The 17,660-nt window shown below is 40.9% G+C and overlaps 1 protein-coding gene and 1 pseudogene across 25 annotated transcripts in view; both read left to right on the top strand.

The window, feature by feature from the left end:
* The window catches only part of FOXP1 (forkhead box P1), a 548,710-nt gene that overhangs the window by 453,681 nt on the left and 77,369 nt on the right, over positions 1–17,660 (top strand). The gene's annotated exons all lie outside the window — the stretch shown is intronic.
* Positions 227–16,972, top strand: LOC118081502 (small ubiquitin-related modifier 3-like; annotated as a pseudogene).

Raw genomic sequence — 17,660 nt, 5'->3', positions numbered from 1 at the left:
ACAGAAACAACAACCCCACTTGTTCTAGCATTTGCTGTCCCTTTTGTGGATCGTCCTTCTTGGGATGACATCTAGGTACATATTGGGACTGTTGCCTCGGTCTCTCTGCTTCTTTTGTTTGAATCACAAGGGAAGGGTCAAGTAGGTGCAAGCACTCACACAAACACACCCTCCCCCTTTGTTTGGATTCCCCTGCATCTAATTGCAACTCATTGTGCAGTACGAGATGCTGTTGCAAAAAGTCCCCCTGAGTTTCAGAAATGGTTTGTCAATTGGGGAATGTGGGGCATAGCTGTCAAGTTTTCCCTTTTATCGCGAGGAAGCCTATTCAGCATAAGGGAATTTCCCTTAAAAAAAGGGAGAACTTGACAGCTATGATGTGGGGTGAGATCTGCTTTTAGACGAGATGACTAGAGAAGGCTTCCCTCTTCAACAAAGCTCTCTCGCTGTGCCATTGAGATCCCAGCCATGATTTTCCATGGCCCGGCGATGACAACAAGCGTATGTGTTTATGTTGAGAAGGAACTTTTTCCTCTTTGAAACTTTATATGCTAATAATCAAAAGAGAATTATCTATTTTACTTAATTGCCTATGCTCACTAATTTGTAGGTGACTGGTTGTTGTTTTTCCTGGCCAAAGTTTTTCCTAGTCAAGTGATTTGAAATTTTTTTGGTAAGGCAAAGCATATAAGCACATCTTGTGCCTTGCTTACATGAAGAAAACAAAGCTGTCATGTATAGATGCAAAATACTTAAGAACATTTTTTTGAATTGAGATATTGTCATATATAGTGTCTGTTACTTAGACAGGGAGGACTTAGTCCTGTTGTTGTTGGTGTACATTTGTGCATGTCTGTCAAATGAAATATGTTTGCTGTAGCACCAGAAGACAGAGTTTTCTTGGGAGGATGAGATGTACGAAAAACGATCTTGGCTTCTTCCAACTTATAGAAAAAGGGGAGAGAGAATCGTAGCGCACTGTGTGTGTTTCTGTTTTCTTATATTCTGTGCCCGCCGAGCCACTTTCTTCTGTGGCATGTAGAATTCAGTTTGTTCACATCCTACCATACAGTCTGCAATATTTCAGTTTCCAACAGAACATAGGACTGGTTAATAAAGCTGGTGTGCTCTTTGCCTCCCTGTGTAGAACTATCTGGTCTGGTTCAAGTGTAACACTAAACCATGGTTTGACACTATGAACATGTGCTAGAATAAGCAAAAACCAAGCCTTCACACTTCGAGGAGTGGGTTGTAGACAGTGTTGTTGTACTGATGGAATATTAACATGATATGTGCTAGATACTGTGTTAGAACAGAAAATTGGTGGGCGGGAGAGGAGAGTACAGGAAGACAGGAGCTCCAAACAGTTGCAGACTTGCTCCTTGAGGAGGCATCATATCCGAGAAGCAGCCCAAGGAAGGAATAAAAACAGAGGATGACCATATCAATTTAAAAGTAGCTGGCCAAATGGATCAGTGGTCCAGTTTAAAATAAAACGGCACCCACAACTAAGTAAACTAATGAAGACCTATTGTGAGAGACAGGGTTTGTCAATGAGACAGATTAGATTCAGATTTGATGGACAACCAATTAATGAAACAGACACACCTGCACAGTTGGAAATGGAAGATGAAGATACTATTGATGTGTTTCAACAGCAGACTGGTGGCATGCGCTAAATATCCTGTCCTTTTAGGAAGAGGAATGTGAAAATCCAACTCACTTTATCATTTGTCCTTGGATTTGCTATCAAATAGTAAACAAATGAACATGCCAATCATACAGGCATCTTCTCATGTTCTGAAGACATTTATCCAAATTCTTTTCCTGTCCCTGATATACTGGTGACTTATTTGGATCTGCTTTTAATTGACATTTCCTGATCTTTGTGATCTGATCTCTGTCTAATTGCAAGATAGTAGGTTTTTAAAAGGAATGTAATATATCCCCTACATGTTAAATTTGGAACCTAACATAGTTGCACAATTTGTTTTTATGGGAAATTGTCTGTCAAATAAAAAACCTGGGGGGGGGGGGGGGAAATGCTGCACCTTAAATTGTGCCTCCAAAGCATATTCTTCATTTTAAAATCCACATGTAATGTTGCACTTTGCCATTTGTGATCTACTAGAGTACAGTGGCTTGAAATCAGCTTTGGGAGAAAATTTGAAAACAAACTTTGTCCCAATTCTTTATTTTTTTAAACTAAAATATAATAATGCAGCCTTAACCTCTAATGAATTTTGTAATACATGTGCACAATATCATTTATCAGTGTTCAGTAGAATAATTCCTTAAAAACCCTTTTTGAGTCCATCAAAATATAAAAAGATAAATGGCTCAGAGTGGAAGAAGGTTCAAGCTTTTGGTGGCTTCCCTTCTCTTTGGCGCGTTTGAGGTTGGCACCATCAATTTGCAACAGCATGATTGAATTACCTCTGTCCATAAGAAGAGGAGGCATAGTATGTACTGAAGAATGCTGACTAAGGCACTTAAAGTTTCTGTTGCTGCTTTGTCAGGCAATGTGGTGCCTGCCTAGGTGTCATATGACACATAAAACTCTGCTGGTTTAGAAGTTTTCCACCAGCTATTTATTTATTTATTCATTTGTTTTATAAAGAATATTTCTGGATATTCAGGGAAGCAGATGAAAAGTAGAGAGAGAATGCTATCTAGGGTACAAGGGGCATGTTTGTTTCAGGTAACCTTATCTGAATACGAAGCGTCTTCTGAAAAAATAGGCCTGGGAAATATTTCATTTTTAGTAGTCATTATAAAATATTTAGGAGCAGTTTCATTGCGAGGTGGTTTCTTTTTTTTTTAGTATGAATGGACATTTTGAGTTTAATTTAACTTAATTTACCCATTTCAAATTTTAGTTTGAGCCCTAAATAAATATTTTGTTTTAAATGAAGAAGATACGGAAGTATACAGGTTGTATTTACTATCAGAAAAGGCTTCATCAGTGTCATTTAACTGAAAAAGAAGACGGAAGTGGCGCACAATTCCTTCCGTTCTCACACTTCCAAAGAATGGAATGTCAACACACAGAGCATGTGAACTAGTAGTCACACACATTCTGCAGCAAGGGAGAGAATGAAAATCCTGACATCTACATGCCCTCCTTTTGCCCATTTACTCTATTCTCCAGTCATAGTTTTCTCCTGCAGTATTGTTACCATGGAACTCCCTAATAGTGAATCCATAGCAGGTGATTGGAAAGTTCACCTCTTCTTGGTCACTGTTGCCCCCATTTTACGGACTGAGAATTGAATCTCAGAGATCTGCAACTGGACAGGCAGTAAATGCATGGCAGGAGAAGAAGAAAAATGGGCACATCTATCCATACCCTTTCACCATTAGGATGAACGGCTGGGAACTTATTCTACTGGCTCTTATTTTAGTTAACAGCACCGAAATCACTTTATTCTCTTATTCTAAATGAAGAACTGTGCGAGTAAGGCCACCTGCAATAGAGGAAGGCACCTTCTCTCTCATTTATCCAGTGTGTTGTAGTGGTTAAGAGTGGTAGACTCGTAATCTGGTGAACCGGGTTCAGTCCCCGCTCCTCCACATTCAGCTGCTTGGACTAGTCACACTTCTCTGAAGTCTCTCAGCCTCACTCACCTCACAGAGTGTTTGTTGTGGGGGAGGAAGGGAAAGGAGAATGTTAGCCGCTTTGAGACTCCTTAAGGGGAGTGATAAAGCGGGATATCAAATCCAAACTCTCCTCCTCCTCCTCCTCCTCCTCCTCCTCCTCCTCCTCCTCCTCCTCCTCCTCCTCCTCCCTATCCAGGGATTCTTTCTTCACCTGCAGAGAGAGAGAGGGAGTGCCCTGACTGCTGGGGGCGCTGACAGAGCAAATAAGCTCATGAGGGCAGCCACATGCAATGGAGAAAATCAACCTTCCCTCCAGACCCCAGTCACTAGCCACAAGCTGAGGGCAGTGTATAATACCTTCCTTAGCACATCGAGGCGTAGCATTCCCTGATCTGAACTAAAATGAGAAGTGGGGCCCCTGTTTGTGAACTTGCTTCTGCTGCTGAGTGCCCATTTAGAAGCTGCTCTCTAAAGCACCATCCAGAGTTTACAGCAATGCTATCTTTCTCTCTCTCTTAAAAAAGCTCCTTATTTAAGTAGTCAGGCAATGTGTCAGTGATATTACAAGCTAAGGGCTGAGGTTAACAGATTGAGAAGAGGGCAGGAGAGAAAGCGGCTGGAAGATTAATGTCAACAGAGATGTTTTCAGGGTGAAAAAGAAAGGGAGAAAACGCTGACGATTGAAGGTAGCAGCTCTGAAGAAGCTCTTTGAATGTGGCATTGACTCTGAGCCTTAGGAAGTAGCTTGTGTCTCTTGCTTGCACTTGTTCTCCAAAGAGAATTGTTGATGAACAATAGGATACAGGAGCGGGTACCCCAGCCCACCCCCTACATGCAGCCTTGAGCTGGATGGTAGCAGTAGGATTCTTCCCAGTGCCAGAGGCTGGGGGAGAGGAGAGCGCAGCACCAACATCCCTCCAGGCCTCAGGCCCACATCCTGGTCAGCCTTATACTGAATCTCCGTAAATGAGAAGTTTCTTTTCTCTCTGCTAGGCTGTCACCTACGGTAGGTGGAAGGAGGATAGAGCAACAACACTCAGCTGGTATGCTCTGGAGGAGTTTCCTCCAGCTGTTATATGTCCAGAAGCAGCACTGGCTAGGGAGGGCAGGGTACAAATAAAATTATTATTATTATTATTATTATTATTATTATTATTATTATTATTATTATCATCGTTGTTGTTGTTGTTGTCATCATCATCATAGAATCATGCTCTCAAGCATACTCTCAGACCCTCTTGCTGTTGTTAGACATTGGGGTGCCTTGCTAGTGACTCTACTGCAACCCAACTCAAGGGATTGGTGGATGAAACTTGATTCCTGGAGTAGGGCTGTTGTCTTTTTGGGTAAGAGTTACACTCCCTCTGAAAAATTAGGGTCATAATTTTATTCCCATAAGAACCTGCCAGTCCTTTCAGGTTGGCAGTGGGGGTTCTCTTGCATAATCTACTTGTATCTGGGGCCAAGGTTAGCAGGAACACGGGAGAGAAAACCTTGTGGAACTCTCTGTCCCAGGAAATCTTAACTGTGTCCCTTTTGATGGGTTAAAAAAAAATCTTTAGAACATGCATTTGTTCCCATGGGAGTTTTTTTAAAAAAATTTAACTGGTTAGTTTACTTTTACCTGCCATATTCTATGTGCCTTTCTCTCTTTTACTTTAATAATTACTTTAAAATTTTCATTTTGTTGCTTTAGTACTGCTTTCTGAGTTTTGTTAGCTGCCTTTGGCATCTTCAGATGACAAGGTGGAGTATGAATTCAAAATAAATAAATAGCCTCAATTAAACAAGTGGCATCATTTGATGGGAGGTCAATTATTTTCAACAAGGTGCAGCAAGAGAGGTTTTTGTGTTTCAGTGATGATGGTGTTTTGGGAGAAAAGACACGTCATTACGCTGAGGAGTTTACATGCTAAATTTTGTCTAGTGAGAGAGAAAACCAAAGATCTGTTTAGAGGGGTGAGAGGTTGTAAAACAGGGGTAGGCAACCTAAGATCTGTGGGCTGAATGCGGCCCAATTGCCGCCTAAATCTGGCCCGCGAACAGTCCGGGAATCAGTGTGTTTTTACATGAGTAGAATGTGCGCTTTTATTTAAAATGCATCTCTGGGTTATTTGTGGGGCCTAGGAATTCGTTCATTCCCCCCCCCAAAAAAATATATAGTCCAGACCCTTACAAGGTCTGAGGAACAGTGGGCCACCCCATGGCTGGAAAAGGTTGCTGACCCCTGTTGTAAAATACTGTACCCTGCCTCAACAGCCATTAAAACCCTACTTCAGTGGAAAGAGACTCAGATATTTGTAGGGGAGAAGGTTGTAGGCTTGATCTTCGGAAGTAAATAGAGATAAATCACTATCTTCCCCAAGTGCAAAGTCGACTTTGGAAAAAATGTCCCAGGGCATAGTATTTTTGCCTAGGCTTTGCAGTTCAGTTCTGTGTGGAAATCAACTAAACAGCATGTTTAGGATATGGCCTGCGCAATAAGCTCACCTGCCCTGGCTAGTTCAACTGAAAAAGAATTTGGTTCATCAAATGTAACTAAGGCTATGTACACATTGCCAGCTTAAAATGCAGTCAGTTTGTTCAGAACGAAACTGGTTTGGGGGAAAACTCATAGAAATGCAGGATTGCCTAAGGAAAGACGTAGAAAATGAGAAACAAGGAGAGTAGGGAACATACAGCCTACGTTTTAGGAATGAAGATTAACCAGCTAAGGTTCAGGGTGAGTAATATTGGCTGGAGAAAACAAGTGGATAAATTGAAAACAATGACAACTGCACCTGTTCGGGGGGCCGGAAAAGTCTGGCTATCACTTCCTGTCATTCTGCATATTTCTAATGTTCAGGTGTGAATTTTGTTGCAAGTGTAGTCAAAACAGCACTAACCACCCACAAGAGAGGAGGTATCGCCAGACTTTGGGAAACCCCGAGGTTTGCAAAAGTATAAAAAGTCCTTATTGGGGGAAATTCTGTGGTGGGGAATCAGTCTCTCCCCTCCCTTTCCACACTTTTCAGAATAGCATTGAGAGTGACAAGTATATGAACCTTCATTTGAGCTCCAGTTACCGAGTTGTTCTGGTTTCATTTGTCATGTTGAAGCTAAATTATTGTGATGTACAATGAAAAAGGACTGTACCTCCAGATTGTAACGAGGTCAAAATGTGTTTCTGAATTTAACTGCTGCTTATTTAAACAGTCTTGTGATGCAGTTCTGAATCTGTTTGACTGTTTCCTGTATCTTCAATGTATATATTTTTCCCGCAAATGACTCAAAAAGGGGACCCGTGTCATGTGTTAAGAGCAAGCAGTACTTCTAGGAAGATTTTTGTTTTCAGCTAGTAATATTTAGGGTATATGGAAACTTATGGGCAGTATTACAAAGCTGAGTAAGTTTATCCAAAATGAAAACAAAATGATTCAGCCCTGTATTATTACTACCGGTATATTAAAAAAGTGCCATACCCCACGTTAGAGTTGCTGTTCTTCTTGTTGTTATTATTATTTATTTATTTATACCCCACCCATTTGGCTGGGTTTTTTAAGTGGGCTGTATAGTTAAAATACAGTGGGTTGTATTCATCTATCATAAAGTAGACCAGGAGACTCACAGAAAAACTTCCAAGAACCTGGAGAGGTTCATGCAACTGAAGGAGGTCTCAAAGTGGCTCGCAACAATAAAATATACAACATGCAAAATTTAAAACAGAAATTTAATCTCAAAAAAATATACATTTAACCTCAAAAAATTTAAACCTTGAGAATTTTACATCCCCCCCCAATGTAAAACATTTGAGCATTCAGGGTGCATAGTTTTAATCAGTCAGCTGAAACTCGGTAGGGACAGTGCCTGGCTAACTTCTTGTGGGAGGGAGTTCTGTTTAAGGCACTAAAGCTACCAACTAGCATTTTTAATTATTCTTAGAAATGTACTGTATCAGCATTGTTGCAGTCAGTCAGTAATGTAGCCACTGTATTTTGTAATAATCCAAAGTACGGCATATCCATCTCAAAAGTCCTGTATTACAAAGAGGTCTTACTGGGGCAAAGATAACTGTTATCAAGCTATCTCTGTCTTAAGAGGCAGGCTAACAGCCGTAGCTGGTAAAAGTTGATGTTCAAAGAATGGGGGTGTAAACAGAGCCATAGGGAACATCGATAGCCCCCCAGCACTGCTTCCCCCCCCCCCACAAAAAGGGGCCATCAGGATTGCAGCAGAATCACAGTGTCTGCGATCCTTGTTGCAAACAGAGTCCACAAGGGACCATACTCAAGGTATTGAGAGTTGTCAGGGGATCAGGTCAACTGCTTCATTGCCCCCAACTTCCTGAGAAGCTGCATTCACTCTCTCACTGAAAGCAGGTACAGTACTTAGGAGCAACCATGTCAGCAGCCTGAGTCCTCTCCCCATTCTGCGCAATGATTTGGGCATTGGCAAGAGCATTGGCCATGCCAACTGAAGAAGCAAGATGTGCACTCCTTCATGCCATTATACTAAGACGTGACTCCTAAAGCTGATAATACGGCTGTAGCATCCCGGAATAAAAATCTTAACAACCAGTTCGAAAAACATGTGGGGAATATAAGATTTGGAGAGGGATTTGCAAGAAGGAGGAGGCTTCTAGTACAGGCAATGTGGGTCAAAACAGAGGATGTGGGGAACAGTTGTAGCTCAGTGGCAGAGCAACTGCTTTGCATGATCCCTGGGGGATCTCCATGTATCTCCCTGACATCTCCAGGTAGGGCTGGTAAAGACTCCTGTCTGAAACCCCAGGAAGCCACTGCCAGTCAGTGCAGACAATACTGACCTAGATGGAGCCATTGGTCTGGCTTGGTATAAGGCCACTTCCTTGCCTTAACTTCCTGTGCTCCATGTTAAGTGTGCCTCTAATTAAAAACAACAACAACCCACAAACCCTTGCATTAAAAAAGAAGTAGCGAACACCAAAACCTTCCTGTTTACATTTTCTCTGGCAGGGAAGTGATACAATTCATTCTAGAAATACTGAGTTAATGCTTCCAGTTCTTCTGGGGCTTTTTAATTTTTTTTGTCTTCCAATGTATCTCATGTCCCCCTCCTTTGTCCCACATTGCACCCGAATTTTGTTAAGCAACGTCAGTGGTAGCTGCTCTGAGGCTTGGCGCACAGCAATCTGTTAAGGAGATAAATAATCTGCCTTGGCATGACACTCCTACTCTCCTCTTTAATTTGTCTTACACAAGGAAAATTATAATTAAATCATTCAGGGTAAACCCTTGAGTATAGAGAGGGGGAAAAACACACTTTGGTGAAGATTGCCAGTAGAGACCAACTTCCCTGTTGTGCTGTGTAGAGACATTTATCAATATTCAACACTGTTAAAAGGAGAACATTTTCCTGCAATTTGTGAGGCGGATGCCAAAGCTGAAATCAAGGCTTGTTAAGATTCTTTCCCCTGTGCCGTCATGAGCATTCGCCGTCGTTGGCTTTACGCTCTGACTGCATGTTTCCAGGCTTGGATTTTGCTCAGACAATTTAATAATGTTTATTGTGCTGTTTATACACATACATATAAATTCACTCAATGCAGTAAACCTACCTCAGTCATTTCTGTCCTAAGGGAAATGCAAAGCTATAGATACTTGCGTTCACAAAGAATAAGCAAAAGCAAAGCCATTAAGTAGTATGCAAACCTCTCATCTTTTCAGCATTTGGTTTTCTGCTACAGAAGAACTTAAAAGCTAGCAAAGCGGTAAATAAGAAGCTTTGTTGTTGTTGTTGTTGTTGTTGTTTTGTTGTTGTTTTGTTGTTTGACTACCACCCTTCATCCAAAGATCACAGGGTGGTTCACAACAAAAAAACACAAAATGAAAACACAAAATACATAAATACAAAAACAAACCAATAGCTGTCCCCAACCACCACCCCATTCCACAAGCACATTTAAAAGGATATAGAATGTTAAGCAGCAAAAGGCCCGGCTATAGAGAAACGTTGTTTCCTGGCATCTAAAGATATGTAGTGAAGGCGCCACACAAGCTTCCTTAGGAAGAGCATTCCATAAATGGGGAGCCACTGCAGAAAAGGCCCATTCTCATGTTGCCACCCTCCAGACCTCTTGTGGGGGAAATGCACGAAGCAGTGCCTCAGATGATGATCACAGGCCTGGGCTAGTTCATATGGGGAGAGGCAGTCCTTGAGGTATTGCGGTCCTGAGCTGTTTAAGACTTGATAGTTCAAAGCAAGCACTTTGAATTGGGCTGGAAACTAAATGGCAGCCAGTGCAGTCAGATCAGGGTCAGGGTAATATGCTCAAACTGTCTCGCCCTGGTGAGCAGCCTGGCCACCAAATTCTGCACCACCTGTCATTTCCAAACCATCTTCAGAGGCTACGCATAACACATTGAAGTATTTTAACCTAGAGGCTTCCAGATCATAGATGGCAGAAGTTAGGCCATCCCTGTCCGGATAGGGATGCAGCTGGGCTACCAGTCAAAGCTGATGGAAGGCAGTCCATGCTGCTGAGGCCACCTGAAGCTCAAGTGACCGTAAAGGGTCTAGAAGTACCCCCAAACTATATATCCAGTCCTTCAGGAGACAAGTAACTCCTTCAAGAGCAGGCAACCTTCTGTCCATTTGGTCTAGTTTTTTTTTTTAAAAAAAGACTATTCCGCCACAGTAGGCCAGCTATATTGTCTTCTCAGATATTAAATTGAAACAAGTGTAAAATGACCACTTGGGTCGTAAAATGACCACTTGGGTCGTTAGATAGCTAGGCTTCAAGCCTTCATTTTTACAGTAATTATCAAAAGTCTGGGAAGTGTGTTATAATCTTTGTGTGTGTGTTAAATTCATCAGTATTCTTTCATCTGCATAAAGCAGACTTAAAATGTTTTTATTTATGGGGTGGGGACTGATACTTAGAAACAACTGTGTAACCACATCCTATATGCAAGTTGAAAAGGAGAGATCCCAGGATATATCTTCGAAGATGCCCTTTATAATTTGCTAGAATCAGAGAGTTCCCCAAGGACACCCAGCCTGACTTTAAAGGAGGTGTTGGTATAAAGAGCCTGTATACTAAATAGAAGATGTTTATCTGTTTGCAGCTCCTCAAGACTTTCCCAAAACACCTCTTTTGGTATAGCGTCAAAGGCAGCCTAGAGATATAGGAAGGCTACATACAAAGTCTGAGTGTGGTTGATGTATATTTTTGCGTAAGGTAATCAAAAAGGAAGTTGTGATCGCTTATAGATACAGCAGTTTGGATACTAGTTTTCTAATTTAGGCAGGAGATATCTAGCTCACATCTCCCAGTTTCTGAGGTAATCTAAGGGGAGCTTTGAAAAGCTCACCCTTCTGCACTCATAAGGGGCGATTGTTTATAAAGTGATTGCCAGTTCATTTTGGTTCTGTTTACCAGGGGGAGAAATCAGGAGTTAGACCTAAATTGCATTGCCTTTTAATATATAGAGGAGATGCCTCTCTAAACATGACTACTGAATTACTGTACCTTTTTCTATGGACCTTAGAATTCTGGGCTGACCAAAAAGCACCTACTGAGGTTTGCCATGTTATTTATGCAAAAAATAAATAAATCCCACCACTTGGTACAAATCTTTGCAACAATTGTTGCACTTCATGAAGTTGGGTTAAGACTGTGGGTGGTCCTGCTTGGGGGAGGCCCAGCTGAAGTTAATACACAATACTAATTTAGGTTCACTAATTTCAGTGCATCTACTGCAGGCATCCCGAAACTTCGGCCCTCCAGATGCTTTGGACTACAATTCCCATCATCCCTGACCACTGGTCCTGTTAGCTAGGGATCATGGGAGTTGTAGGCCAAAACATCTGGAGGGCCTCAGTTTGGGGGTGCCTGATCAACTATGTGTAGAACTTGGTTGGTACATCCCTGCTTCTTGTTTGACAGTTTGATGGGTGCAAACATTTTTCAGCAGGGAGCAGGAAAGCTGTGCTAAACCATGGCTTAACATTACAAACTGCAGTTAATCTTTAACTATGGGCAGTAAAAGCAAGCCACAGTGGAAACAAGCCCCCAAAGCCAATATAAGAAAGCTGGCTTGTTTTCATTGATCATAGATGAATCACAATTTAGGATTTGGGCATAATGCAGAAGGAGAAGTTCCCAATCTCTTCTTCTTGTCCACACTGGAGAGAGAAGAGAGAGAGAGAACTCAATAGCCTGTGTGGCACTGTGGCTCATTCTCAGAATGCTAACTCATGGTTAAGCATTGGGCACTTCATTAAAATGCCTTCTCAATGTTGATTAAAATGCCTTCTCAATGTTGCCATAATAAAACAAATGTCCACTCTATTCTGTGATAGTAATAGTACCGCTCTATTCTGCCTTGGTCAGACTGCACCTGGAATTGTATGTCCAGTTCTGGGTGCCACAATTTAAGGAGGATATTGATAAGCTGGAGAACGTGCAGAGGAGGCTGACCAAGGTGATGCAAGAGCCCAGCCTATGTTTCTATGATCCTCACTAGCACTTGAACAAATGAATGTTACTTTTCCAATCGCGTTTATTTTCTAGAGTTGGGTCATCTTTTTTCAATTATGCACCTACCTTTTTCTGTTTCCCATAGGTGTTTCATTGCTTTTTTTATATAAAAAAAATTACAAACCTTTTTCAAATCCTTTATATTCTCAATCAGCTAAATTATTATTTCTCCCACCAGCTCACTTCTCCACCAGCTTACCTTTTAGCATGGCAATCGTATCTCTCAAGATCTCCAACAAATTAGTTACAACTGACCTCTTTCTCATCAGTCCGTTTTGAAAACCTTTAATCACATTAGGCGTTCTAGTGCATTCCCATGTTAAATTCTGCAAAACTGTGCATCTTCATTCCCAGCCCTCCTTTCCCCTTCCTCCCACCTTGCATCCTCAAGTGATGTTAAGCTAACCAGTCTGTAATTGCTTCTTACATCACATGGCTGTTCTTCGGATGAGAGTGTTAGGTTTGTCACTTTATAGTTCTCAGGAATCTGACCTGACACTAGAGAACTTCTGAACTGGAATGGTTCACTGGTTTCTGGTCAGATGTAATAATGTTCATTTATTCCATTTTGTAAGCACTATATCCAAAGCAGTATATCCAAAGGCACTTTAAATAGATTGGGTGAATCTTGGCAGACGCTGAACAGAACTTTTCCAAATTTTAGCATATGTATTGTTTTATACTTCCATCTGGCCAACAGATATCTGAGTGCTTTGTATATTGCCACCCTTTTCTTGCCACTAAGATACTTACATGTGTCTCTAATATAACTTGCTGGTGTTTTTGCATACTGGTTGCTGGTGACTTACAGCTATTGTGTATACATAAATCTGATTTAGCTCTCCAGCCAAATTTGCAAACAAGCAGTGTTATCTGTCGAGACAAATGTTTTGTAACCCCATCGTAGAACTAGATTACATGGGCACAATCCGCTCAGTGTTACACAATTTTATGACACCCCACCCACCCCCCCAAACTGGAGAGATTTCAACATGTGCTTAACCCCCTCAAGTAAATCAATGTGATGTTCCAAGTGCTTGACTTCGGCTGAACTGTGAAACGGAAATAAGGCAATTTTAAAAGCACGAGAAGAAATATGCCTTTCATTTTTATTTGCATGCAGTTTAACGATTTTCACTGGTTGTGTCGAGACATGTTAACTTTTCAAAAAAAGAGCAGGGCAGCCAGAAAAACTAAGCAAAACCCGGACAAACCTCTGAGGAAACATGGAAATAATTTAAATAAGCTTAATATCTATGAATCACACTTCTAAAGGTGATTTCTGTATACACTGTAGCACATATATTACATATTCTGTTTCAGGGTGCAATCCTGTTCCTGTAGAAATCAGTGGTGAAAACCCTATTGATTTTTAATGTATCAGAACTGTAGACTTTAAAATAATGACTTCAGAACAACTGGACCACTTTTAAGCAGTATAAACATGATCCATTGCACCAGACTTTAATGCTAGAACTGGCTAATAAAATAACCCCATTGACTTCAATGGGACTCTTCTGAGTAGACATGGTTAGGATTGTGCTGCAAGTTGGATATCACCCAGTGTCTTTTCCTTGATTTCCTTGATTTTCTTCGATTCTGTTTCTGGCGGTTATTTGAGAAGTGCTAATATTAGTATTTAGTAGGAACTCTCCTTACAGTCCTATTTTATACCAAATGAAATGAGTTTACACAAAAGCATATGGAATAAGAAATTAAAACTGTAAGTAATAGATTACATTCTCGGAGCACAAAATTGCTTATACCTGTTGGATGTTGTCTTTTTCTGACTGGTGTAAACAAAAGAAAGAGCTGCTCTTTTAGGAAGCTGCCTAAAGGAATAGAGACGCTTGCTGAAACATTTCTTTTAAATCTGAATTTCAATGTGTGTCTATCCGCATGCGCATTTAAAGATAACGGTTCTGATGGCTCTTTAAATGCCATTTCAAATCCAGAGCATAGCGCAGGTGGTGCTAATATAGGACAGTCCCCTAGGCTCTTGTCGCCAGGAGTGGTACAGCTTGTTCAGTGTCTGCGTCCATATGGCAATCTGTCCCATTCACAGAAAAGACATTGTAGCTGTGCCTGTGGGTGCTGTGGTCAATGTAGTGTGAAAAGGCAAATTGTAACTCTTAGCAACCTATGGTATATGCACTTCCTTTTGTCAGACAATCCAAGTTTTGTGTGTGTGTGATTCTTAAATACCCAAGAAAATTCCAGAATCTTGCTGGGTTTATTTTTCTGTTTGTTTGTTTGTTTTCCCTCTGTGTGTGTTTGTGTGTATTTTCCCCTAGTACTGCAGGGTTAACTAAGCAGGTTGTTATTTGATCACATACCAGTTCATGGTTACCTGGCTTTTATTCTCAAAGGGTGTCTCTGGTTGTTTAGAGCCAAAGTTAATCATGACACAATCCGTACTTTGAGGTTTACCCCATTCATGTTATAAAGTAGGAGTTTCTAATTTTAAGATCGAAAGGTGTTCAGAAGGGAAGGGGAGATGAGCCCTGCCCCTTCTCCCTCCTTAACTATCTGTGCTCCGTAGCTTCAGCCCCTACCTGCTTAGCTTTTTCCCAGTCTGAGCTAGGGTGCCTAAAGTGATTGACCGCAGAAAGGTACGGGGAGATCAGGGATCAGCTCCCCTTACCCCAGGCATGGCCAAACTTGGCCCTCCAGCTGTTTTGGGACTACAACTCCCAGCATCCCTAGCTAACAGGACCAGTGGTCAGGGATGATGGGAATTGTAGTCCCAAAACAGCTGGAGGGCCAAGTTTGGCCATGCCTGCCTTACCCATTCACACCTTCAATGTAGGACCCTCTATACCTGAACCCACTATACCCTGCTTTTAGGCATGAGCAAAGCAGACCTAGGAGTACTGTAATTAAAGCAGCTACCCCATCACAGCAGATCTACCTTGATTTAAACACGCTGTAAGGCAGGGCTGGCAAACTTGTGGCCTTTCAGGTGTTGTTGGATTAAGCAGCTCCCATCAGCCCCAGCCAGCATGGGCATTGGTCAGGAATTACAGGAATTGCAACCCAACAATTTTGGGAGAACCATAGCTCCCTCACCCCTGCTTTAACACAACTCATCTTGAAACATACAAGTGAATGCCCCAAAAGTTGAAGTATTTTGTTATATCTCTGAAGGTTGTGCGTTTATGTCTTTCATGCTCTTAAACAGCTAATGCACTTTGGGTACATGTATAAAGGCAAACAAAGTTTAGCAAGTCAAAGGTGACTGGTGCTGTTTCTAGGTCTTCATATTTGCCTCCTGGAAGGTGCTGTTCCTTAACCAAAATTGCCTGTACTTTAAAAAAGAAAGAAAAAGGAAAGAGTGCTTCTGTACAAGTAGTTTCCGTTGAAATCAGTGGAATTTAACTCAAAATAGATTTATTTAGATTTGGGGTGGGAAACTATCTGGAACAAATTGAGGCTTTGTTTTTCATTAAGAAGGAGAGACAAGAAATTGTGTGTTTCACCTTTCCTACTCATTTCAACTTTTTCCTGAGTCTGATTGTGATCTCCACAAAACCCTCTGGAAAACATCTTGGTGATAAAACCCTTTCCGGGGTGCATTACAGATGCAACAGCAGAGTAGGGGGGGGACCACAATGTCAAAGGGATTTCTTAATGAAGAACGTGAAGGATGTGTTAAAAAAATATCAAGAAAAGGTTTTTAAAATTTACAAAACAGCAAAACTGGGTGGTTGCTCCTGCATCCCACATTGCCATTATCATGCCAAATGTTGTTCTACGTTTGCGTGATTATTTGTTATGCTGTTTAGATAAACACAAACAAATAGAAAGCACAGCACCTGCAATAGCATATGATATTTACACTACCTGTATGATTCAGCTGGTTTTCTGAAGAAACAGAGACTCTCTTGTGTCCTATGGAATCGGATCGCTTTTTATAACGTGCAAATGAAGGGAAGCATGTCATACACCTGCTTGATGATGTCGCCTTGCTATGCATTTTTCATTCCTCTCGTGTTGCACTTATGAAGAGTGAGGAGCAAAGACCAGCAGGAGAGGAACGGAGTGGGGGGGGGGAGGAGGAGTGGCTGATTCCTGAGTTGATGTGATTGCTGCTGTAGGAAAATGGTAGGACTTCTGTGTACAGAACAATACAGTTAATTTCTTTTTTAATTCTGAGTATGGTCCACCAATTATCCCTGCTGCACCACTTTAGTTCTTCTCTAATGGGACCTAGATGGGATTGTTGTTTTTGAGCCCTGCCTTTAAAAGAATAGATTTTGTACCGTGGTTGGACTTTGGGGGGGATGATTCCCATTTGACTACTTATTGCATAGACATAGGGGCTTTCTCATCTCTTTTAATGCTGCTGCTCTGTTACTCTCTGGAGTGCTGGCAGAATCGGGCCCTCATTTCATTTAAGGTGCAGTAGAAAATATTGTATGCAGTATATGACCATTTTGTGCTGTTCTCCAGTTCACTCTGATGTACAAGCAGGTGTTTAAGTTCAGACATATGCATACTACAAAATTTAATGGGATTACTCATTTGCTTAGACATATGTTCCCCGCCCCCCCTTCTAAAGAATCCTGTTGAACAAGGGCCAGAGTTTTGCTTTTTTTTCCTCCTTGCTTTTTTTTTGGTCCTCAAAATGAATCATATATTCAAGAGCATAAGGCATTTCTGTGTTAAAGATCAGTGAGAAAAATAGGCAAAATGTTAGTTTAATTAGAATAAAGTGATCCTAAGATACCGAATCAATCCAACTTTGTCTGAATAAATTAGAGAACTATGCAGAGAGGAATAAAATGAGATTTAACAAGGATAACTAGAGTGTGGTTCTGATAGGAAGTTGAAAATCAAAATACATGTATAAAATGAAACATCAGCTTGGAAGAAGCAATTGTATGAGGAGGCAAGATGAGAAATTACAGTGCCTTCTTTTTATTAAAGGCTAATGTGATATTGGTGTTAATCACATTCTTATACATTTTTAAAGTTGTTATTCCAATTAAAAAATATAGAGCACCAGTGACACCAGTTAGGATGCTAAGAACAAACCTGAAGGAAAGATTTTTATTTTTACAAAAAAAGAATACTGGTGCAAATACCGAAGTGAGCAACCAGAATGATAAAGGGTTTGAAGGGAATAGGCTGTGAGCTAAGATTAAAGGGAATTAAATATCTAGAGCCTAGGAAAATAGAGGCTATGGGAGGCCATGATGATAGTATGTAAGTACATGAGGAGACATTAAAAAGAGAAGGAAGGAGAAATTGTTCTCATTAGTTAGCAATGAAATGACTAGAAAATGCTGGATCTTAAATTCTCCCTGTCAAAGTATTTCTAATGTGCTCTACATTCCGGGTGCCTGGGTACCAAATTGAAATAAAAATCGAAGTGATCAGAGGAGGGGAAAATGCAGTACAATTAAATGGGTAAAGGAATCCACACCTAAAATTGGTGTTGGAATTTAAATTAGTTGACTGCTCTTTTACAGGCGCAATGAAAAACTTATGAAGAAATTGGAGTCTTGTTTAGGCTTTAGTAAAATATCAGAAGGAATGCCTTTTTCATATATGTTAC

This window comes from Zootoca vivipara, chromosome 2 (genome assembly GCF_963506605.1).
Source record: "Zootoca vivipara chromosome 2, rZooViv1.1, whole genome shotgun sequence".
NCBI lineage: Eukaryota > Metazoa > Chordata > Lepidosauria > Squamata > Lacertidae > Zootoca > Zootoca vivipara.
This window is presented reverse-complemented; position numbering and strand designations above follow the sequence as displayed.